Source organism: Salvia hispanica, chromosome 1 (assembly GCF_023119035.1).
Source record: "Salvia hispanica cultivar TCC Black 2014 chromosome 1, UniMelb_Shisp_WGS_1.0, whole genome shotgun sequence".
Taxonomy (NCBI): domain Eukaryota; kingdom Viridiplantae; phylum Streptophyta; class Magnoliopsida; order Lamiales; family Lamiaceae; genus Salvia; species Salvia hispanica.
Window position 1 is genome coordinate 38,864,312 of NC_062965.1, and position 8,482 is coordinate 38,872,793.

At 34.4% G+C, this 8,482-nt stretch overlaps 1 long non-coding RNA gene across 1 annotated transcript; it reads right to left on the reverse strand.

Annotated features, from left to right (window-relative positions):
- Positions 1-1,615: 1,615 nt before the first annotated feature.
- Positions 1,616-2,451, reverse strand: LOC125206160. Its single transcript, XR_007173908.1, has 2 exons — positions 2,391-2,451; positions 1,616-1,917 (listed from the first exon to the last, which is right to left on the reverse strand). It is a non-coding gene; the product is annotated as an uncharacterized LOC125206160 (long non-coding RNA).
- Between the last annotated feature and the right edge of the window lie 6,031 nt (positions 2,452-8,482).

Below are 8,482 nucleotides of genomic sequence, written 5' to 3' on the forward strand. Positions count from 1 at the left end.
TGCAAAAGTCCTTCCAACAATATTATAATATGCAAGGATGTTAATGATACTCTTGAAAAATAGAGGCTGCATATAATATTAATGTAATGTCCAAACACTAAATACGTAGTTCTCTGATAAAAAAATTTTGAAATTTTTTAAATTTGCAATAAATTATAGCTGTGTAATACTTTTCAATGTCAGTGCTTCTATCCCTCTAAAATCCTTAGAATACATTAAATATTTGAATGAAATAAATAAAGACCAACTTCTTGACTTACGATTAAAGATAGCATTGGTCATTGACCCAACTACCCACGAAGAAGGAACGTTTTGAACATTCAAAAATATACTCCACATCCAATAAAACTGGATTAGTACATATTTGATATACTAGTTTTAATAAATATTTAGTACGTAAAACTATGCTGAAAGTAACATCATATAAGGGAAAGGGACCACCATATAATAAAGCAATGGCTCAAAAAGAAAGTGTCGACTTTTTCTACACTTCTCAGCTGAAAGTAACAAAAATTTAATGAAAAAAAGGTTAAAAGTCTCTTATTTATTTTCAACTTATGCTACGTATGTAAATATGGCAAGATGGTTACACTATCACTTTTCATTAATTTATTTCATAAATAGACACTTATCTTGAAAATTTATGAGAGGATAATAATACTATAACGACGATGAATTCACCAGTACAATTCATTGATATTTGATGCTTATGTTTATATCATAAAGTCATTCAGTCATAGTACTATATTTTTAAAATAGTGAATAATCAAAGATTAATGGTCAAATATATTCTAACTATTTATTAATCAATTCCACTTTTTGTTAATTGTATAAGTCTCTCTCAATATTTCTAACTTATCAAATTGTATCCCAATTCTATATAACCTGTAGATCAATTATATCAATCATTTTGAGGTAAGTTTTTCTAAAAAATAAAAAACAAAGACATATTAATACCTTTGTATGCAATTTAGTTTCCTGAGCAAAATAATAGGTTATCCTTTTAAGCATTATGAAGCGAAATTTTGATGATAAAAATTGAAAAGATTTTTATGTACTCGCTAAGTTAGAGGATATTCTGATATAATAGTAAAATTACGGAATACAAGATAAAAATTGATAGATTTTGGAAATGCGTCACCTACCTCTTTAAAATGCCTTATATGAGGAGAGAGTTATTCACTCTTATATAGATTAAATGAGATATTCACCAAGTCTATATCGGATAGAATTTAAGAGATTTTAATCAATTTTAAAATATAATTTATAAATGACTAATGATTGTTAAAAATTCGATCTTTAGAGCTTAATTAAAATACAAATAATATCAACATTTCAATCCCCGTGACCATTTTCAAATGCATCTTAACTCATCCAAACATTTAAAAGCAAATAATATCATGTACTAAGCATAGGTATCACTCCTTTTTGACTCGGAGAGCTTTTAAAGATTTATGATCACAAGATATCTGTCTCTTACAATAATACGGATAATGTAACGACCCGCCCATCTAGGGTATAGTAAATGCGGCGATCGTTAACTAGGCGGACTTAAATGCATCAAAGATCATAGGCTAGGATTCCATTTAAAAAGGGATTTAACCAAAGCATTTAATGAACAAATAAGTAGGAGAGAAATAATGCCTTAGCAATGAAATCCAACAAAAGGTTATCACCAAATATGCTCAAAAATAGCAAAAGTTCCAAAGTAATCTCATCTGTTTTGTATCTAACATATTCCCACGAAAAGTAAAAGAATTCAACCCAACCAAAAGATCATCACAAGTTTTCATAATATAGCGGAAGCGACCAAGAAAGAAGTGAGACTATGTATGGAGACACAACGACACTTATAGTTCCAACAGATCATGATATTGTTTCCTACTCAACACCACCGCCCGCTCGCCACCGCTCAACCTGCACATAGGGAAAACACATGCAGGGCTGAGTACTATAATCATACTCAGTGGACTCATTGCCGAAAACAGTTTTATCAACACTAGCAATTATCATGCCATTTTCAAGTGTCCATCGGGGTTTTAACTTTAGAAAGACCCGAGGCACCAAAATATATTCTTTATCAAATATCACGGTCGCGCAACCATTTTTCACATCGACGTTTACCATATCCTCATTCTACATGACAAGGAATGCGGCCGCAATCCAGGTCACTAGACCGGCCAACCCGTACGCTGAGCACTCGGTCTAACATTGGTGTACACTAACCCAAGTAGAGTTTGCGGCTCTACAAGGATCCGAATTCGATTAAATCAATAGTGGCATAGCCACGAGGGATAGGCACGACAAAACAAATCAAGGCATGATAACACATATCTCATTCTCATCAATATCAGTTTAGGACAATGTCCTTATTTTAAAAGAAAGCCCACCTCGTCGGCTTAGCTCGAAAGTATTCTCTTCTCCTCGTTTATCACGCTGAGAGCGCGAAGTATCACCTTTAAATTAGGCGTATCACAAATCAGTTTCAATCATTGATTTCAAAATCATGCATGTTACCATGTTTCCCTTTTTCCCATCGATAAATCTTTAATATCATCATCCAAAATCAAGGTATGATTAGCATATCATTTTTATTTAATTAACAACTCCAAATTCACCATTAAATCGTGTTACGCATGAGTGTTCCACCCACACAACACACGCACACGATCACAACACATGTGCACGCCTCCCGAGGTGTGCACGCACACGCATACACGGCCACACACACACGACCACACACACACACATCCATGCATCCCAAAATTCATCAATTTATTTCCCCTTCACTCAATCTAAATGCATGTGGACTCAAGAACACCGATTAATCGGTAGAAGAAGAGGAGATCAAAGATTAAAGTACCTTTTCCAAAAGAACAATCGGTAGAAACAAGTTATAGCCTTGATTCTTCAATAAAATCTTGAACTCCAACTTGAATTCTTCTCAATTGATGAAGAAATCTTGATGAAAACTTGAAGAAAATTTGGAGAGAGTGGGGAGAGATTTTCGAAAATTATGAGGAGTGGGAGGCGTCGGTTTTGTGAATGCTAGGGTTTAGGATCTCTCATGTATTTATAGAGTGCCAAAAATAATATCCCATAATTAAATAAATCAAGATTTGGAAGATATGGAGAGATTTGTTAGTTGAAGTTAGCGTGAAGTAGGGGAGAAATAAGGGGAATTCGAAATTCTTGGCTATTTTATTAGCCTATGATTTATTTCAAATATTTCACGGAGTAGAATAATATATCACGGAGCAAGAAAATAATAATTAAACTCCCCAATTTAATATGAATAGGCGTGATTTGCCTTCTTCAAAAGAGATTCAAAATCAAATCCTAATTTAATTAGGATATGACAATATCTTCTTAGATTTGGCAAGATATGCTAGGATATTTTAGCATATTTATATTTATTCATGGAAGAGAATAAATAAGGGATCAAATAAATAAATAATCCATTCTCCCACAATATATGAGATTCTCAAAAATCTCATAGAAAATCAAAGGTGGAGTTCGAAAATTCCATGTAGGAATTATAGAGTATTTGGACTTTGGATTTAATTTGGATAATTATCCCAAACAAATAATTAAATCCAAGAATAATATTATTTCTTCTCCAATAGTCATAGGGGTCGAAAATCCCACCAACAAATAAGGAATAATCGGACTTTGGATTTAATTTGGATAATTCTCCCAAACAAATAATTAAATCCAAGAAAAATAGGATTTCTTCTCCAAATAATAATAATGGCCGAAAATTCCACACATTTAAATAATGCTCCTATTTAATTCTCACTCATCCCTTAGGAAAATAATTCACCCATAATTATATTTCTCCGCGTCAAATATTTACACCCAATCAATCATTTCTTCACTTTCTCTTCTTTTTCTCAACGCATTGACCTTTCAACGGCCACGTCATATTTTTCCCATCTTTGACTATTTAATAGCCACGTCATATTTTTCACAAGTTGACTATTCAACTCAATCTCAATTCTCACACGCAATTAGGTTACAAAGACATCATGTAATTAATCACTCATCAATTAATCCACATATCATAGCATTTAAGGCATTTAATGCAAAAATTTTATAACTCAAAAATTAGGATTTGAAAAAGTGGGGCGTTACAGATAAATTCTTGAATTTTATCATAACAATAACGAGTGAGAAATCATTAAATATAGTAGTGATTGCGATTTGAGAGAAGTCACTTGGCAAAATATGTAATGCTACAAGAAACCTTTGGTAATAAGAAACTGAAATACCGGGCCATATTTCCCTTTGATTGAGGAGTTGTTTTTGTTTACAAAGGTTTAAATAAATATTCCTCCTTTCTTCAACTTTTTTTTTTTTTTATGTCTGTATCCTGACCAATTAATAACGAAGAGAAGGAAAAAATAGTTGTATATATTTAAGGACAAATTATTTATTTTTAAATGTAATTGCGACATGAGCCTGCTAGAAATTATAGAGTTCACTTAGTGACTAATTAGCAGAAGGCAACATGGAAGAGGCTATCAAATCGCCAAACACAATCATCCTATTGTCCGTATAATGTGACTGGATGTCAACATATAATTTATTTAAGGTTTAATATTGATATTAAAATATTTTCCCATTGTTCTTATTATTTCTATCAAACTTTGCTTGCTATATATATACTTCATCGAGGTCATTGAATCATAATAATCAATAGTGAAATCCATACTAGAAACCGGTCAATTAGTCTAAAAAATATATTCATAACAATAAAACTTGTTCATAACATAATACTATAAAAAAATCTTGTTGTTTCACTGCTTCTTCAAAATCAATTGGTCGCAGAATGAAATACTTATAGTATTTTATTTAAATTTAAAGTTAATATAATCATATCTATATAAGATTGGGGTGATAATGATTTTTTTTAAAAGCCACACGACTTGACGGTCTTTGTAACCGCCCGGATTTCTAGGGTATAATAAATACAGCATCGGTGCGTAATACCGGTTAAGCATCTACAAAAAAAATCTCAGCATCAGCACACGGATCGAAGAAATTATCAATAGTGTATGAGGTTTCAAATGATGCTGAGAGTATGATGGATATATATATATATATATATATATATATATAGGGGCATGTTAGGGTGCCACCATCCCTTAAAATAACACCATACCACCATTCCTAGCCAATCATTTGTACACGTGGACGAATAATAAGCTGACACGTGGCAAAAAAAAAAAAAAAACGCCAAAAAAGACGGGCAGCAATATGCTGGCCTTTAAACAACAATTTTTCTAGATTGTTTGTCTAACGTGTTGGATATTGCATTGTGTAACGTTTATAATATTCTTTGTATAAGCGTTGTCACGTTGTCATTTTAAGAGGGTTGTCATTTTAACACAAACTTATATATATATATATATATATATATATAGGGATGCGTTAGGCTCCTTTGCACCATAAGTGTCCTATTTCCTTCTTAATCTCAGCCTTTGGATCCTTGAATTGGATGGTTGTGATCAATGCATTATTAGTCTATAATGTTGCATTATTAGCCGTTGTGCATTATTAAAATGAAAATATGCATTATTAGTCTATAATGTTGCATTATTAGCCGCTGTGCATTATTAGAATGAAAATGTGCATTATTAAATGACACGTGACATTAATCTAACCGTCAGATGACAAAATCGTGGGGCTAGGATTAAGAAGGAAAAAGGACAAAAGATATGAAAAGGATTTGAATACATCCCTATATATATATATATATATATATAAGGGTCGAACGATGGAGGTGTGAAGGTAATATCATATCAAGAATGAACGGAATTTCAATTCCGAGGCAAATGGTTAGTGTATATATATATATATATATATTTCGCATTTCGATAGTTTGCAATATCGTTCTCGTAAGTCGTTCGCCTTGCATTCAGTATTTTTATGCCTCCAATTTCGATATCGTAATACAAATTTTCATTCACAACACGATTTACAACTATGTATAGCAGTATGCTCACATTCATTCTCATAAGTGTCGTTCATCGATCAATCAAGCAATTCACAAATCATGTAGAATTCCATTTATTCGATTCGTAGAGATTTTAATCGCAAAATCACTTGCATAACATCATTCATCATTTTTGCAAATAGTCGCAATTAGCAATTTCACATGCATGCATAATTGTCATTTCATACTCCAACACAAATCTCAAAATATCACAACAACTTCCATTCGCTTCAATTTCCAACATTTCATAATTCAACTCAATATTCAAAGATACGGGTTACCTCATTCTTCGTGGTTGACCGGAGACGAGTCTTGGTGTTGAGCCTTCGACGATTATCACTTAATCAATTTACACAATTTCAGATTTTAATTCAACAAGACTCTTGGGTCCAGAGCGGAAAGAACTGAGGCTCTGATACCAGCTGTAACAGCCCGGATTTCTAGGGTATAATAAATACGGCAACTGCTACTTAGGCGAACTTAAAGGCAACAAGAACGTAGACTAGGGTTTTATTTAAAGAGATTTGACCAAGTGTTTAATGAACTATCAAAGCAATAAGTCAACGGCTATATCACGAAAATCAAGATTTTATAGATAACATAGGCTAAGCTCGAAAGTCAAGGGTTTATTGTAAATCCAACAAAACGCAATATTTCACCATATTCTAATTCAAAGAAATAAGCTCGAATCAACCAAAGATAATAAGTTCCCAAATATTCAGCGGAAGCAATCCAAGAGAAAGCGGAGCCATGTATGAACACACGACTACACTTAACGTTCCAAACATCCATTTTATTTGATTCAACTGTCTCAACACCACCGACCGCCTGTCGCCGCTCAACCTGCACATAGGGAAAACACATGCAGGGCTGAGTATTTTAAACATACCCAGTGGACTCATGCGAAAACATTTTATAGTTATGCCACTGATACGCCCGGATTTTGCACTGTTTTAAGGCCATTATTTGGTCCGTTTTTGTTATCAAAATCACTCTACATGTCCATTATTTGCATATTCTATACATTTTGGTATTTTGACGTGTTTTGTGAGAAATGTGCATATTTGAGCCGAAAAGGGGAGTAAAAACGCATAGTATGGAAATCTGGAGTCGAGACGGCGACCGGCGACCGCCGGCGCCCGGCGGTCAGAGCTATGTGGCGGTCCGCCTCGGAAATTTACGCTAGGAGAAGAGTCTCGCCCGGCGACCGCCGGAGGACATGTGGCGGTCCGCCACCGAAGGGTCAGAGTCTCGGACTCCAACGCGGCGACCGCCGGCCAAGGTGCGGCGGCCCGCCGGAGAAAGGCGGCGAATCCGACCAGCCCTAGATTTGCTCCAAGATTTACCAAATTTTGAAGATCTTTTCCTTCTATGATGAGGAATAATCTTCCCCTATAAATAGGACCTCAAGCTTCATCAAAAGAGAAGTTTTTTTTCCGACACACAACAAGAACACATTCATAGAGATCAAAAGCTAGAGTACTTCAATTGTGCAAGGAGTTGCTCAGACCCGAATTCGTTTATATAGCCCTATAGCCTAATGGAGCGCACTCGCAAACTAGGCATCAGGCACACACAATATCCAAAATAATCATAGGCATGACATAACAGTTTAATCCACCCTTATCGCTCCACATTCATATATTTGCAACATAAGAGAGAGTTTAAGAATAAAGCCCACCTCGATTCCTAGATTTCAAGCACGTTCTTCTTCTTGTTATCACACCGAGAACGCGAGCTATCACCTTTAATTTATGTATATCACAAGTAAGTCTCAATCATTGATCAAAATCATGCATGTTCCCAACGTTTCCCTTCTTCCCATCGATTATTTTCAATATCATCATCCAAAATCAAAGTACGATTATCATAACGCTTTTATTCGCACAACAACTCCAGATTTATCATCAAATCGTGTCACGCATGAGTGTTTCCCACACACAACACACGTGTGCACGCATACCAAGGCATGCACACACACACACACGGTCACACACATATGCATCCCAAATTCATCGATTGTTTTCCCCTTCACTCAATCTAAATGCATGTGGACTCAAGAACACCGATTGATCGGTAGAAGAAGAGAAGATCAAAATAAAAATACCTTTTCAATAGAACAATCAGTAGGAAACAAGTAGTAGCCTTGATTCTTCAAGATTTCTTGAATTGCAACTTCAATTCTTCTCCAAAAGATGATGAATAAATGGAGAAAAGTAGAAGAAAAATTTGAGAGAGTGGGAGAGAGAGAGATCGAAATTTTGGGAGAGTGGGGGCGTGATTTTGTGATGCTAGGGTTTTGATTCTCCTCCTATATTTATAGAGTGCAAGATATAATCCAATAATTAAATAAATAAAGATTTGGTAGAGATATGGGATAGTAGTGGCGTTAAAACTGGTGAGGAAAAAGGGGATTTCAAATTTTTATGCTATTTATTAGCATATGATTTAATTTGGATATTTCACGGAGTAGGATAAAATATC